A 17745-nucleotide genomic window follows, 5' to 3' on the forward strand; every position below is an offset into this window, starting at 1 on the left:
ATGGCTTTTAGTATTTGGAGGTATGTTCCCTTTATGTCTAATTTGCTGACAGTTTTGGACCTACCCAACTAATCTTTTATTTTTTCTTTAAATAAAAGAAAGAAGTTTAATTGGCTGATAGTTCTGCAGTCTATACAAGCATGACATTGGCATTTGCTTGGCTTCTCAGGAGGCCTCAGGGAGCGTTTACTCATGGCAGAAGGTGAAGAGAGAGCAGGCACATTACATAGCCAAAGCAGGAGCAAGAGAGGGCAAGGGGAGGTACCACACTTAAACAACCAGATCACTTTCTCAAGGACAGAACCAAACCATGAGGGGTCCACACTCATAGCCCAAACACCTTCCATCATGCCATACCTCCAACACTGGGGATTACAACTCAACATGAGATTTGGAGGGGACATTCAAATTATATTACCACCCCAAACTTTCTACCCCTTGGCAAACCTCCTAGGTGGTGTTCAGTCATGCAATTCTCTCTCTGATCATGAGATGACATCTGATTTTCCTTTTCTTAAAAAAATTACTATTTTATTGATGCTTTACGTAATTTTTCTAACTTTTATTTTGGGTTCAGAGTTACACGTGCAGGTTTGTTATATAGGTAAATTTGTGTCATGGGAGTTTGTTGTACAGATTATTTTGTCACCACTAGTGCCCATTAGTTATTTTTTTTGAATCCTCTCCCTCCTTCCACCCTCTATGGTCAAGTAGCCCCCAGTATCTATTGTTCTTCTTTTTGTGTCCATGTGTTCTCATCATTTAGCTCTCACGTGCAGGACATGTTGTATTTGGTTTTCTGTTCTCACGTTAGTTTGCTGAGGATAATGGCCTCCAGCTCTATTCATGTTCTTGGAAAGGATGTGATCTTGTGCTCTTTTTGGGGGCTGTATAGTATTCCATGCTGTGTATGTATTGTATTTTCTTTATCTTGTCTCTCATTGCTGGGTATTTAGGTTGATTCCATGTTTCATGTCTTTGCTATTGTGAATAGTGCTGCAATGAACATAGGCATGCATGTGTCTTTATGATAAAATGATATATAATCCTTTGGTTATATACCTAGTAATGACATTGCTGGGTTAAATGATAGTTCTGTTTTTAGCTCTTAGAGTAGAGTTACTGCTTTAAACAATGGTTGAACTAGTTTACACTCTGTCAGTGGTGGATAAGCATCCCCTTTACTCCACAATCTTGCCAGAATCTGTTATTTTTTGACTTTTTATTAGTAGCCATTCTGATGGGTGTGAAATGGTATCTCATTTTGGTTTTGTTTTGCATTTCTCTAATAATCAGTGATATTGAGCTTTTTATCCACATGCTTGTTCGCTGCATGTATGTCTTCTTCTGAAAAATGTATGTTTATGTCTTTTGCCCACTTTTTAATGGAGTTGTTTGCTTTTTGCTTGTAAACTTAGTTTAAGTTCCTTATAGATGCTGGATACTAGACCTTTCTTCAATGGATAGTTTGCAAATATTTTCTCCAATTCTGTAGGTTGTCTCTTTACTCTGTTGATAGCTTCTTTTGCTTGGAAAGACTCTTATGTTTAATTAGATCCCATTTGTCAATTTTTGCTTTTGCTGCAATTGCTTTTGGCATCTTTGTGATGAAATCATTACTCGTTCCTATGTCGAGAATGGTATTGCCTAGGTTGTCTTCCAGTTTTTTTTATAGTTTTGGGACTTACATTGAAGTCTTCATTCCATCTTCAGTTGATTTTTGAATATTGTATAAGGAAAGGGTCCAGCCTCAATCTTTTGCATATGGCAAACTTGTTATCCCAGCACCATTTATTAAATGGGGAGTCCTTTCCCCATTGCTTGTTTTTATTAGCTTTGTTGAAAATCAGATGGTTGTATGTGTGTGTCATTTCTGGACTCTCCATTCTGTTCCATTGGTCTATGTGTCTGTTTTTGTACCAGTGCCATGCTGTTTTGGTTACTGTAACCCTGTAGCATAGTTTGGAGTCAAATAGTATGATACTTCTAGCTTTGTTCTTTTTGCTCAGGTTTGCCTTGGTTATTCAGACTTTTTTTTTTTTTTTTTTTTTGGTTCCATATGAATTTCAAGATAGTTTTAACTAGTTCTGCAAAGAATGTCAATGATAGTTTAATAGGAATAGCATTGAATCTAAATTGTTTTGGGCAATATGGTCATTTGAATAGTATTGATTCTTCCTATCTATAAGCATGGAGTATTTTTCCATTTGTTTGTGATATCTCTGATTTCTTTGAGCATTGTTTTTGTACTTCTCATTGTAAGGATCTTTCACTTCTCTGGTTAGCTGTATTCCTAGGCATTTTATTCTTTTTGTGTCAATTGTGAATGGGATTGCATTGCTGATTTGGCTCTTGGCTTGGCTGTTATTGGTGTACAGAAAGGCTAGTAATTTTTGTCCATTGATTTGGCATCCTGAAACTTTGCTGAAGTTGTTTATCAGCTGAAGGAGTTTTGGGGTGAGACTACTGGGTATCTAGATAATCATATCATCTGCAAACAAGTATAGTCTGACTTCCTCTCTTCCTATTTGGATGCCTTTTATTTATTTCTCTTGTCTGATTGCTCTGGCTAGGACTTTGGTACTATGTTAAATAGGAGTGCTAAGAGTGAGCCTCCTTGTCTTTTTTGTTTTTAAGGGAAATTCTACCAGCTCTTGCCTGTTCAGTATGATGTTGGCTGTGAGTTTGTCATAGATAACCTTTATTATTTTGAGATATGTTCCTTCAATACCCACTTTATTGAGAGTTATAAACATAAAGAAATGCTGAATTTTATTGGAAGCATTTTCTGCATCTTTTGAAATAATCATGTGGTTTTTGTCTTTAGTTCTGTTTATGTGATGAATCACATTTATTAATTGAATATGTTGAACCAACTTTGCATCCCAGAAATAAAGCCTACTTGATCATAGTGTATTAGCCTTTCGATGTCCTGATGGATTTGATTTGGTAGTACTTTGTTGAGGATTTTTGCATCTATGTTCATCAAAGATACTGGCCTAAAGTTTTATTTTTTCATTGTCTCTGCCAGGTTTTGTTATGAGGATGATGCTGGCCTTGTAGAATGAGTTGGGCATGAATTCCTCCTACTTAATTTTTTGTAATAGTTTCAGTAGGAATGGTACCAGCTCTTCTTTGTACATCTGATATAATTTGGCTATGACTCGGTCTGGTCCTGGGCCTTTTATGGTTAATAGGCTACATGGTAGGTTATATATTACTGATTCAATTTTGGAGCTCATTATTGGTCTGTTCCGGGAATCAATTTCTTCCTGGTTCACTCTTGGGAGGCTGTATGTGTACAGGAATTCATCCATTTCTTCTAGATTTTCTAGTTTGTGTGCATATAAGTGTTCATAGTGATACTTATTTGTATTTCTGTGAAGTCAGTGGTAATATCCCCCTTGTCATTTCTGATTGTGTTTATTTGAATATTCCCTTTCCTTCTTGATTAGTCTAGCTAGTAGGCTATCTATCTTATTATTTTTTTTTTTTCCAAAAAGTCAGCTCCTGGATTGGCTGTTCTTTTGAATGGTTTTTGGTGTCTCAGTCTCCTTCAGCTCAGCTCTGATTTTGGTTATTTCTTGTCTTCTGCTAGCTTTGGGATTGATTTGCTCTTGCTTCTCTAGTTCTTTTACTGTGATGTTAGATTGTTAATTTGAGATCTTTGTAACTTTTTGATACGGGCATTAAGTATTATAAATTTCCCTCTTACTACTGCCGTAGCTGTGTCTCAGAGATTCTGGTATGTTGTATATTTTCTCACTAGTTTCAAAGAACTTCTTGATTGCTGTCTTAATTTCATTTTTTATCCAAAAGTCATTCAGGAGCAGGTTGTTTGTTCTTTGTAAATGTATGGTTTTGAGAAATTTTCTTCATGTTTCATTGTATTTTTATTGTGTTCAAGAGAGTGATTGGTATGATTTTTTTTTTTCATTTGGTGAGGATTGTTTTATGTTTGATTTTGTGGTACATTTTAGATTATGTGCCATGTGGTGATGAGAAGAATGTATATTCTGTTGTTTTTGGGTGGAAAGTTCTGTAGGTGTTTATGAGATCTATTTGGTTCAATATTGAGTTCAGGACCTTGTTGATTTTCTGCCTCAATAATATGCATAATACTGTCAGTGGGGTGTTGAATTATTAATAGGATTAATAATAATTCCATTATTATTGTGTGGGATTCTAAGTCTCTTTGAAGGTCTCTAAGAAATTGCTTTATAAATCTGTGTGCTCTTGTGTTGGGTCAATAAATAGTTAGAACTTCTTGTTGAACTAAACCATTTACTATTATGTAATAAACAAATCTTAAGAGCAAGCATTGAAAGGATTAAACTGTTTCCAAATAACTTGGTACTTTTAGAATAACACTCAAAAATATTTATAGGGATAAAATAAATGTAATACTAAATCTAAAATTAGAAATATCTGACCCCTAATTTAAAAAATTACCAAGAAGAAAAAGTAGAAAAAAAGGACTCAAAAATAAAAAAATCAAGCAATAGAAATAGAGGCAGAAATGGCGCAGGTGACAGAATTACTAGACAAGAACATCAAAACAATTATTAAAATTATATTACATATGTTCAAGAAGGTAAAGTGAAAAGGAAGTTTGCTAAATTCAAACATTAAAACCCCAAATCAAATTTCTTGAGTTGAAAATATTTGAGGTGAAAAATGCTTAATGGAATTAATAGCAGATTACACATTGCTGAAGAATTAACTATTGAAACTAAAGCTGTAGGAACTGTCCAAAATGAAACACAGAGACAAAATTGACTAGCAAACACACAAACAAACAGAGATTCAGTGTACACTGGAATAATTTCAAATGTCAAATATATGTGTAATTGTAGTTGTCCCTGAAGGAAAGGAGATGGGGAGGGGACATTTTTAGGAATAGTGGAATAAGGTTTTTCCAAATTTGATTTTTAAAAATCTATAAATACCTTAAAACTTAAGGAACCCTGAACACATAGAAACACAAATAAAACTACATCAAGAAACCTCACAGTTGAATTGCTTAAAATTGCTAGTAAAAAGAAAAATCTTAAATGTATCCAGAGAAATAACGAAAAACAAAGCAAGGAATGAAAACACATTTCTTATCAGCAAGCATATAAACCAGAAGATTATGAAAGAACATCTTTAAATCTCTAAGGAAAAACACTGTCAATCTAGAATTTTATGTCCAGTGAAAATATCTTTCAAAAAGGAAGACAAAATGGAGAACTTTTTCAAACTTACAAAAGCTAAAAGAACGTGAATTAGATAAGATGGAAATAGAAATAACAAGCCTACCCAACGAGAAAAAAGAATGAGGAGAAATAGACAAAACATTTTGATTTTTGGTATTTTTGTATTTTAAAATCTTTGTAAAAGATAATTGTGTGTTTAAACAAAAAACAATAGCAAAGTATCCTGGGGTTTATGATACAAACATGGTATGTGATGATGGAGTAAAATTGTGAGGGAGAAAACGGAGTCTTGTAAGTCTCTTATACATTGTGTTAGTTCATTTTATATTGCTATAAAGGAATACCTGAAATGGGGTAATTTATGTTGACAAGAGATTTATTTTGGCTCATGGTTCTGCAGACTGTACAAGAAACTTAGTTCTGTCATCTACTTCTGGTGAGGTCTCAGGAAGCTTACAATCATGGTGGAAATTGAAGGGAGAGCAGGCATGTCACATGGTAAGAGAGGGAGTAAGAGAGAATGGGGAGGAGATGCCAGGCTGTTTGTAGCAACCAGCTCTTGCATGAACTAATAGAGCAATAACTCACTCATTACTTCAGGGAGGGCACCAAGCCATTCATGAGGGATCCACCACCATTATTCAAACACCTCCCACTAGGGTCCACCTCCAGCACCGAGGATCACATTTCAACATGAGATTTGAGGGAAAAAATATCCAACTAGATCATACATGAAGTGATATATTACTTAAATTAAACTGTCACAAGTTAAAGTTGCAGACTATAAACTCTCAAGCAACTAAAAAAAATTCAGCAAGTCAGTCAACAAACAAAATAAAATAAAATTATTTAAAAAGTCAATTAATCCAAAAGAAGGCAGTACAAGAGGAAAATAAAGCCTGGAACAAATAAAACAGCTAGCATAATGGTAGGTTTAGATGCAATCATATCAAAAATCACATTAAACATAGATGACCTAAGCACACAAATTAAAAGGTAGAGCCTGGTAGAATTAATTGGAAAATGAGAAAGCAAGACATTTGCCTGCAAGAAACTCACTTAAAAAAACACAAATAGGTTAAAAACAAAAAGATGAAAAGAAAACTCATGCCAAAACTAATTAAAAACTTGAAATAGTTACACTAATATCAATATATGTAGGTGAAGTATGTTAAGTGAAGAATATTAGCAATGAAATGGGAAATTCATTATGAGAATGGCATAAACTTATAAAAAGTACATAGCAAACTTCAGTGTTTATACACTGAATAACAGTTTCAAAAATCATAAGTCAAACCCGATAAAAATGCCAGGAGAAGAGAAAAATACATAATTATACGCAAAGATTTCAACACACCTTTCTCAATAATTGACAGAACAAATAGACAGAAAATCAGTAAGGACATAGAATAATTGAACACCACTCTCAACTATTTTGACCAATTGACATTTTACAATATTTCACCACCAATAGCAGAATATGTGTTCTTTTCAATGACACACAGAGTATTTACCAAGATAAACCATATTATTTTATAAGCAAATTTCAATAAAAGTCAAAGGATTTAAATTTTATACAGACCTTTCAAGATAAAAGAAGAGAATGCTTCCTAACTCATTCTCTGAGGCCAGCATTACTTTAATACCAAAAACTGATCAAAAAAAGAAAAACAAGAAAAGAAAGCTATAGACCAATGTCCCTCCTGAAAATTAATGTAAAATTCTTCACAAAATGTTAGTAAATAAAACCTAACACTATATAAATTGTATTCATAAAGTATCATGTTCAAAGTTGGTTTAATTCAATATAATTCAGTACAGTAACAAACTGAAAAATAAAGCCATAAGATCATTTCAAAAGATGCAGAAAAAGCATTTGACAAATACTAACATTCATTTCTGATAAAAAAAAAATAGTCTCAGCTAGCTAGCAATAGAAGAGAGTTGCTTCAATTTTATACAGTCTTTATGAAAATTTTACTGGTAGCATTCATAATTAATGGTAAAAAGTGCTTTGCTACTAAAATAAAGAAAAAGGCATGGATGTCTTAAGGCAAGAATGAGAAATGAAAGAGTGAGGTTGGAAGGGAAGAAGTATCACTGGCTTTATTCAAAGAAACATCATTGTTTATGTAGAAAAATCCTATGAACTTACAAGAAAGCAACTAGATCTAATAAGAAAGTTCAGCAAGTGTCCAGGATACAAAATAAATTTATGAAAATGTATTCCTAGATTCTAGCAAAAATGAGAAATCAAAGTTAAAAACAAATACAATTTATAGTAGTATGAAAAGTAAAATACAATAGCACCAAAAATATAAAATATTTTTAAAGATGAGCAAAACCGTATGCTGAAAACTATATAATGCTGCTCGGCAAAATTAAACACTATCTAAATAGAGAGCTATAGTGTGTTCATGGATCTGGAGACTCAAATGTTTAAGATGTCATTTCTATCCCAGTTTTTATTTATTGATTATGACTAGAGTTCATGAACAGACTAGATTCTTGTTCTAGTCTCAAAAATTTTCACTCTAGTATACAGTTTGTTTTAGATTGTCTAAGGTGCTAAAAGCCCACAAACTCTTTCAGGAAGTGTAAGATAAGAAAGGACTCCAGAAACTAGTCTGAAAGCCCAACATCTTATACATACAAAATTTTTTGCAGAGCTGGGATCTTTCTTCAAATCAGAAGCAGATTTCATGGCAGCCATATCTGGGTTGATCAGAAGTACTGTTTTCAAAACATCTCTTTCCTTTTATCCGAAGTTTCTTCCACCAAAATTCTCCCCATTCTCTTTCAGGATGACTTGGAGTTTAAAAATCATTGCAATAAATGTAAGGTTTTTATTTCATTTTCAAGCTTCATTTGAAAATTTATTCATAGGTTATAGAATATGGAGATGTAGAAAGGTGTCTATTTGTGATTTCTTTATGTAGGAGTATTATAAGAGGCCACTATTCTTAGAGACTCTGATAAACAGCATCTGACTCTTCTGAAGAGTCCAAGAATATTTACAGCTTAAAAAAAGAGAGGGAATGTGTCAGGAAAGAAATATGAGCTAAGTTTTAAAAAAGGGCAGAATGAAGCAATTAGAATAACTAAGTTAGGAATAATGAAAATGCTGGCTATTGTGCATGAATATGAGAGCAAATTGATCTTCTTTGAATAAAGGAGAGGCTACGTGACGTTTCCAATCTTTTGGTAATCTTCAATACATATTTTTCTTTTTACAGAAAAATAACCACAAAGGCATGGAGTCTGACTCAGTGGCTCCACCATAGACTTGCCGCTGAGAGGGGGTCAAAGGGTAGGTTCAGCTCAGCAGGTGTAAGGAACTACAGCTGCTGGAATAAATCAACAACCTTGCAGACAATGCTCCAGGGAGCTCTGGCAAGATGGGGAATTTTGAACTATCTAAAAATCCCTGAAGTGAGAACTAATGACAAGGATGACTTAATGAAGTGAGAGGCTCAGTCTATACCGACATGCCACATTATTTCAATAAGATATTGAATTTGTGTTTAGTGTTGTGTACAGAGTTTAAATTTTCCTATATTTTCTTTTCATGCTGAATTTTGTAAATGGAGACTCGTTTTTTAAATACACACGATGTTCACTCTTACTTTCAGTGTTCTCTCTCAACCAAGGAGAAATGAATTAAAATTAAATGATCCTCTGGAAATCTCTGCTTAGGTGTTATGAACTAGAGGTAACCTTTCTAACTTAAATAAAATTCACTTATCTGGAGTTTTAAGGAGATTTTGGCTAAACAACCTTCTGAAGAAAGAGTTTTAGCAAACCTAGTGGATATATAGTCAATTACTTCTGTGTGATTCACTCAGGAATAAGAATATTACAGCAGTTGTAAGACTGCTATCTAATATTGAATTTTATTATAGGCAACACTGCTCATGTTTTATGTGTATTAACTTATTTAACCCTCATAACAGTATGAAGATATTCTTATGCTATTAGTAGCCTATTTTAAGAATGAGGAAAACTGTAACATATAGAGGTCAAATAACGCATCTAAGGGTACACAGGAGGTGAGTGGTGAAGCAGAGTTTTGGTCCTGGTAATCAGCCCCCAGATCCTGTGTTTATAGGCACCACTATAGACAGACAATGGTTTTGGTCCCCATTTGAGCTAGGCTATTTTGCTCTGTTCTCTGGCTATATGGTTACTTCTAATATTTTTGCCATGAACTTATTAATAAGTTGACTCCTCTGAGTTTAAGATGCAAGCTTTAGACTCCCTCTCCCTTTCACTTGGCATGGAGCCTTGCAGTAGAGTAGGGTAGTGGCAATGAGCATCTAGGCACAGATGAGAACAGGAAGCACCTTTCTTCCCAAGACACCTGAGTCCTCAAAGAGGTGCAGAGCATCCAAAGTCCCAGAGGCCCTTGAAGTGGTGGATCAATAGGGCTTATGGAAGCGATGAAGACATGTTGATCTCAAGGATGCTATGAGTTTTATGAGCAAAGAAGCATGAGTAGATCTTGGAATCAGAAGTGGATGATAAAACATGGGAATATTATATTTCAGATAATCTTCGTGGAATTGTACATCTCAGTGGAATCCACCATGGACAATTGCTAATCACAAAACCAGATGCGTCTCACTCACTGGGAGCTTCATACATAAGGTCTACAGCACTTGGATGAACATTGCAAGGAGAAAAGAGCAAGAGAGGGGACCTAAAAAACAAAAACTAAGTTGAGTAAGTTCAGTTATACTGAAATGACTAAACTGACTTTGATTTCATTAGATTAAGTGTTCTGCTACCAAGCCAAATTGCAGCTTGAGAGTGAAATTATATGAAGATATGGAAAAAAAGGCAGTTTCATTTTTGGACACTCAAATGCAAGGCTGTAAAATTGCTGTATACACTCAAGTTTTAATGCACAAGAATATGATCCCCTAACAGTGACTTTCCTGTCTATGGTGGGAAGAGATAGGGAAGAATACTGAGTAGGGCAAAATAATTGTATTATTCAATATCACAAATTAGATAAATGAGGCTTGGAGCAGTTATCTGACTAACTCAATGCTTCACTGCCAATAAATGGTGGAATTGAAACTTGAGTTAATGTCTTCTGAGTTCAAAGCCTGCACTCTTTCAGTGGAACCACATTGATTTCCTTTATATAATGTTGATTACTAGCAAAACAACTAAAGAAGGGAAATTTCTGCTCTAAATGTGAAAGAGGAACTACTAAATGAACAACATGTTAATACAGCCAAAAGCTGAGTAGGTTTATAAAGCCCTAAGATTTTCTCATAATCCCAGACTATTAAGTAAGTCAGGTCTTCATTTCATGGTTATTACTTTGGAGATCTTCTAATTCAAGCCAATTAGTTTTGAGGGATGAAGCCAGCAAGTCTGTTTGGTTTTATCTGGGGCAGGCTGAAGGAAGGATTTGTGGGTCTATGTTGATACAATTCATCAAAATCTTGGTTCCAATGCAAATACAGTTAATGAAGATACACAGATACACAATTTATGGAGCAATTACTGTTTAAGACTGAGAAAGTAACTCACTTCAACTACACCCTGATTCAATTTCCCTTTTTTCTTTAGTAATTTTAAGTATGATTGGAGGAGAAAATAGTATCTCATCTAGTTATAACTAGTTTAAAAGAAAACAGGACCTCAAAATTATTCTTGAGCTTTTTTTTTTTTTTTTTTTTTTTTTTTACTTTCTGCAATGTAAGAATAAAGAAGAAGAAAAGAATGGACCAGAAGAAGGTGAACTGAAAGTCTTCCTGCCTAAAAGCTAAAATGAAGGAAACAATTTAAAAAATATTGTGTACTATATATAGAAGCTGGTGGCATAAGTATTTGAACAGAACCATCATCGAAGAAATAACAAAAACTATCTGTTTCAGAAAAGCAGATGACAATGTGTTTTTATCATGGGGTTATTGTATATATCAATCAGCTACAGTTTCTTTTTAAGAACTCTAATGTAAGGATGTTAAGACTTGAGCAGGCCTTGGAGAAATTTTTTAAAAAGTAATTGATGTGCTTATGAGTTAGTCCCTTGTGTATTTTCTTGAAGACTGTATATTTCTTAGTCATGATGTAAAGATTGTCTAAAGATTTTTTATTTTGGAAGACCTAAAAGACAAACTGACAAATAACCATGCCTACAGATATAATACTCTATTTTTATTTTCCCTTCCCAAAAGAATGTGGAGGAGGCACATAAGCTAAAAGTCTAGAGATTATAGGTCTCTCCATTTACTTAGGCCTTCTTTAGTGTCTTTCTAAAGTTTTATAATTTTCTTCATAAAGCTTTTGTTCACATTATGTTAAATTTATTATTAGGCACTATAGTACATTTTTTTTAAATTGCATTTTCTAATAGTTTGTTTCCATTGTATAGAAATGCAATTAATTTCTGTATATTGTATGTAGAAACATCATTAAAATAATAATTTTGATTATCTATGTAGAAAATCACATCATATAAAAATGATAGTTTCTTGTTTCCATTTCAGTAAGAATTGTGTATTATTGCTTTCTATTTCTCTGTTTTACTCCATTATCTAGGGTTTCTGGTTAAATGTTTAATAAAAGCAGTGTTATTGGGCATTTTGGTTTTAATCTTAATCAAAAAGGAAAGCTTTAACCTTAACCCTAATTATAATTATTAATCTTATTTCAGACTGGATACTGGATACTGAACTAGATATTGAACACTATTAAGTTTAATGTCTATTCTAGGTCTTTTGCTGACACTTTATTTTTCTTAAGGAGTTTATTTTATTTTTTAGTTTTTTAACTTTCATTTTAGGTTCAAGCGTGTATGTGCAGGTTTTTTTATATAGGCAAATTGCATGTCATAGGGGTTTGGTGTACAGATTATTTTGCCACCCAGGTAATAAGCATAGTACCTGAATGGTAGATTTCTGATCCTCACACCATTTCCCTCTCACCTTAAGTAGCGCCCTGTGTCTGTTGTTCACTTCTTTATGTCCATATGTACTCAGTGTTTAGCTCCCACTCATAAGTGAGAACATGCAGTATTTGGTTTTCACTTCCTGCATTAGTATGCTTAGAATAATGGGCTCTAGCTCCATCAATGTTGCTGCAAAAGACATGATCCCATTCTTTTTAATGGCTGTATAGTATTCCATGGTGTATATGTACCACATTCTCTTTATCCAGTCTACTGTTGATGAGCATTTAGGTTGATTCTATGTCTTTGCTGTTGTGAATGATGCTGCCATGAACATATCTGTGCCTGTGTCTTTACGGTAGAATGATGTATATTTCTTTGGGTGTATACTCAGTAATGGGATTGCTGTGTTGAATGGTAATTCTGCTTTGAGTTCTTTGAGAAATCGCCAAACTGTTTTGCACAATGGCTGAGCTCATTACATTCCCACCAGCAGTATATAAATGATCTCTTTCTTCGCAACCTTGCTAGCATCTGTTATTTATTGACTTTTTAATAAAAGCCATTCTGACTGGTGTTAGATTGTTATCTCATTCTGGTTTTATTTTGCATTTCTCTAATGATTAGTGATGTTGAGCACTTTTTCATATTCTTCTTAGTTTGGCTGTGTGTATGTCTTCTTTTGAGAAGTGTCTGATGTCCCTTGCCCACTTTTTAACGGGGTTGTTCACTTTTTGTTGTTGATTTAAGTTCCTTATACATGCTGGATATTAGATCATTGTCAGATGCATAGTTCGCAAGTATTTTCTCCCATTCTGTGGGTTGCTGTTCACTCTGTTGGTAGTTTCTTTTGCTGTGCAGAGGTCTTTAGTTGAATTAGGTACCAATTGTCAATTCTTATTTTTGTTGCAATTGCTTTTGGCATCTTCATCATCTTTGCTAGATCCTGTGTCAAGAATGGTATTGCCTAGGTTGTCTCCCAGGAGTTTTATGGTTTTCATAATTACATTTAAGTCTTTAATCCATCTTGAGTTGATTTTTGTATATGGTATAAGGAAGAGGTCCAGTTTCAATCTTCTGCCTATGGCTAATCAGTTATCCCAGCACCGCTTCTTAAATGGGGAGTTATTTCCCCGTTGTTTATTTTTGTCAACTTTGTCAAAGATCAGATGGTTGTAGGTGTCCAGCATTATTTATATTCTGTTCCATTGGTCTATGTGTCTGTTTTGTGCCAGTACCATGCTGTTTTGATTACTGTAGCCTTGTAATATAGTTTGCAGTTGGGTAATGTGGTATCTTCAGCTTTGTTCTTTTTGTTTAAGAATACTTTAGCTATTTAGGCTCCTTTTTGGTTCCATATTAATTTTAAATACTTTTTTCTAATTTTGAGTATGGGTGGAGTCATTGGAGAAGCCCAAGAAGCAGCCTCTTTCAGCCCACACTCCTTCTGGTTTCAATTTGAAGAGCTGCTGTCCTATCTGCTGCAGTGCACTGGGGTGCAGGGACAAGCAGCAAGGGATGACCCCACCTCTCCAAGTTCATTCCTGGGCATTGGTGGTGCCCACTTTCAGCAGCTGGTGCTGTGCTCATGTTTTCTCTGACCCAGTGCTTCAGTGGGCTGCACTCCACCCCCTTCTTAAGGGTAATCTGCATTGAGGGTTAGATCCCCAGGAAAGAGGGGACACCTTCTTCGCACTCCTTAGAGCTGGTGGAGCACTGTCCCCCAGCTGACCAAGAGAACAGGCTGGGCACCCAGCAATGGCACACGGAGACCATTTCCAAGTCATAAAGCTGAGTCTGGCTGCAAGCCTCACTGACCAGGAGAAACCTTGTCTTCAGCAATTCACCTCCTGCTCCAGTCCTGCGATGGGAGAGAACCTAATTTCAGTGCCTACTGCTAGGGCACTCTCCATACTTGCCACTCAATTCTGGACATGGGAGCCCTTCCCCTACTCCAGGGCAAGTTCTCCAATCTCTGACCTTAGATGAAAATGCCTGCATGACTGCCACTGCCAGGTCTCCAAGTGATGACTGTCTGTATATGAACCTGGATTAAAAATGGCATCCTTTTCTCAGTCTCAGGTCTTGGAGAATGCCTGCTGCTTTTCCTGATGTCTTTCCCTCTCTTCATCTCTCAGCCTTTCCCCAAGTTAGCTCCAGAAATTGGGAGAAACAGGGTGCTCTCCCTTGGCCTGGGTTGTATAGAACCTTAGTGAAAAGGTGAGTCACAGAGGGTAACTGACAGTTCCTCTCACATACCGGGGCTTCACTCATTTTTATCAGCCAAATGTTATCATGGGGTTGCTTGCCCACTTTATCCTACCCAGGGTCTTGGGTGTTCTTTGCTATTTCAGTGAATTCCCATTTTCTTTCCTGAATCAAAGCTCATAGAGTTGATCTTTATGTACTATTTTGATATTTCCAAGTGGCTGAGGCATGCTGAAAGCCTCTAATCCACAGTCTTGGAAAAACTGACTCTCCTATTAATATTTTAAAAATTCTCAGTCACTGTATTTTTGATTATGCCTCCTTTATCCTTTTTATTGTATATTCCTGGAATTCTGATTAAATATTTGTTACATTTCCCATTCTCAATTTATTTTTCTTAACCTCCCTCTCAGAGTTCCACCTTTTGTCTCTCTCTGTGCTGTATTCTCATTAATGTGTTGGAATGTGTCTTCCAGTTCACACACTTTATTTTTTGGTTTGCATAATGTACTATTTAATCTATTATGGTTTTAATTTAAATTAGTATACTTTTCACTGCTAAAATTTCTGATACCTTTTTAGTTCTCTTTGGTTACTTTTCACAGTTTGTTGTTTGTATTTGTTTTGTATTGTTGCTTTAACAAATTCTACAAATATATAGGCTGAAAATAAAACTCAATATTATCTTAAAGTTCTGTAGATTTGAAGTTCAGAACAAGTTTCATGGGACTAAAATTATAGTGTCTTCAGGGCTTCATTTCTTATTGGAGACTCTTAGGTTGAATCTGCTCCCAGGCTCATGAAGGTTGTTGGCAGAATTCAGTCACATGCAACTGTAGGAGTGAGGTCCCTGTCTCCTTGCTGGGTTTCAGCTAGGGGTCATTCTCAACTTCTAGAGGCTTCCTGCACACCCTGGCTTGCAGTCCCTTTTATCTTCAAAGCCAGCAATTGTGGTTTGAGCCTTCTTATGCATCACATCTCTCTGACTTCTCATTGTGTTTCATCTTGCCCATCTGACTCTTCTGTCATCTTCATTTGCTTTTAAGTGCTCATTTGGTCACATTGTGCACACCTGTATAATTTAGGATAATCTCTCTATTTTAATGTTAGCTGATTAGTAACCTTAATCACATCGGTAAAGTCCCTTTACAGCAGTACGTATGTTAGTGTTTGATTGAATAACCACTAGACAAAAATCTTAGGGGTACATTTTTAGAATTCTGTTTACCATATGTATGTTTCCAAACATTATACATCCTCATTTTATATTCTATATTTGATAATTTTAGTATCTGTTGCCCTTGTAACTTGGATCTCTTTCTTTTGGTTATCTTGGCTCCTGCACATTGTGCATTATGTTCTGATATAATTTGTAAGTTTTGATTAAAATTTCACATGAAGTTTAGCCTTAGTAGTTTTCTAAGCCCCTGGTTGAAAAAGGTCATCCTTCTTTTCTCAGGTACTTGAGAATACTACCAACTCAAAATTGTTTTAAAATAGGGTTTCAGATTAAGTCCAACTCTTTCCCCTGCTCTGTTACCTGCCCTGCCCCCAACACACACATTGGTATTGAGACTTTAGGCTTCCTCCACCTAGTGTGTAAACCAAAATATGAAAGTTCTCCTGATATTTTCCTCTATGTGGTGAGATTTTTCCCTAACTCACACTCTCACTAAGAATATAGTCCTTTGGGATCCTAACCCTACATTGGTTTCCATCCACCCTTAACTTGGTTAGACCCTAGCTTTGTCTTCTATGCCTATGAACCCATTAAGCGATCTCTAGGGATCAGCAGTTACCACCTTCAGTTCTTGCTTAAATCTCTGGATTCTTGTTTGTGCTTCATCTTTCTCTTCTGAGGACTTCCAATTCTTCTTGTAGACACAATTGTGTTATCCAGTATTTCTTATTATTTAGCTTCAGAAAGATCCCACCCTGTATCTGTACCACTATACTATCAGTAAGAAACTTCCCTTTATTTCTTTTTTAAAACCCTGTTTTTTTCTTTCCAGACAAATATAGATTCCCATATTTGGAAAAACCTTTTAATTTCTGCCTCCCTTATATGTTATTTTTACTGTTTACTTCTTGATTAATATGGTCTTGCCTCTATAATGGGGGCCTGGGATTTTGGTATTGCATTTCCAAAACTTACCTAGTAAGTTTTACTGAACAATTTGATTCATCTAGAAATAACATGATTAATACTGCCCTGGAGTAATAATTTTAACTATTTCATTTTTCAGATTATGCTAGAATAATAAAACTGACACAGTTTGTTCAGCTTTACTCTAGCATTCCTAATCCAATCCTTCCCCTACTAAAATTTTTTAAAAGCATTTCATTTGGTAAAATCCACATACTCAAGCAAAAATAAAATTCATTAACTAAACCAATAAAATTTTAGAACAGAAATGCCATCACAAAGACTCTTATATTTAGCCATGATAGAGATACAGTAATATATCTAATACTCTTTGACACATAATAATACATGGTACACATGTCAAGATACAATCAATGTGCCATGATATCGTTTTGTCAGTATTTGCTAATAATATTCATTAGTACTACTGTCTAAAATTATGTACCTCCCGGGCTGGAAAAAGAAAGCTTTGGACACCATGGTGAAAATATTGCACACATCTGAGAGAAAAGAAGTCTGAACTGTAGAGATGCTGACTTGTACAGCAGCAGTTGAGGTGAGTGAAGATACACATATGCCAGTGCAGCCTTCCAAATGCCTGTATGAACAGACAGTAAGTAGGCACTTAGTACAATTGCTGCTATTATCTAGACAAGATCCAATCGTAAGGAAGATGTTGAAATTCAAAGTGACAAAGATTTCTAGTTAACCTCTAAGTAATGATTAAGATAATGACAAAAACACTATCTACCATAGAGTGGCAGGACAAAGGATTTTTGATCATCTGTTTAGAATTGCTTCTGGAAACTTTCAAAGACAGTATGCAACTCTCAAAATAAAAGAACTTGACAACTTTAATGTAAATGGAACAAATGTGAAATGGGTCATTTAAGTTATTTTTGATATGTCAAACATAAAGCTGTGGTAAGAGAACTATACCACTCAACTGAACAAATTTTCACTAAGTATTATTTTTCATATACTCAGCTGGCAGCTGTTGGAAGTAATTCATTAAAGTTATCCAAGCTGAAATGTTTACATTATTTTATTGAGACCAAAACTTACTCATTATAATTTGAAAAGTCATTTTATTTTTTCATAATAAAAATGCATCCATGATCTGACACAATTCAGCAGTGATAAATTGAATGACTAGAAAAAAGCAGAAATGTAATAAATACTAAAGATTATAAATACATGTGTAAAATATGATAAAGGAACAAGTGAATAGAATAAACATAGAAGAGTTATACAAAGCAGCAATATTATAATTTAAGCTTTACATG

The sequence above is a fragment of the Theropithecus gelada genome, chromosome 3, assembly GCF_003255815.1.
Source record: "Theropithecus gelada isolate Dixy chromosome 3, Tgel_1.0, whole genome shotgun sequence".
In the NCBI taxonomy this organism is placed as follows: domain Eukaryota; kingdom Metazoa; phylum Chordata; class Mammalia; order Primates; family Cercopithecidae; genus Theropithecus; species Theropithecus gelada.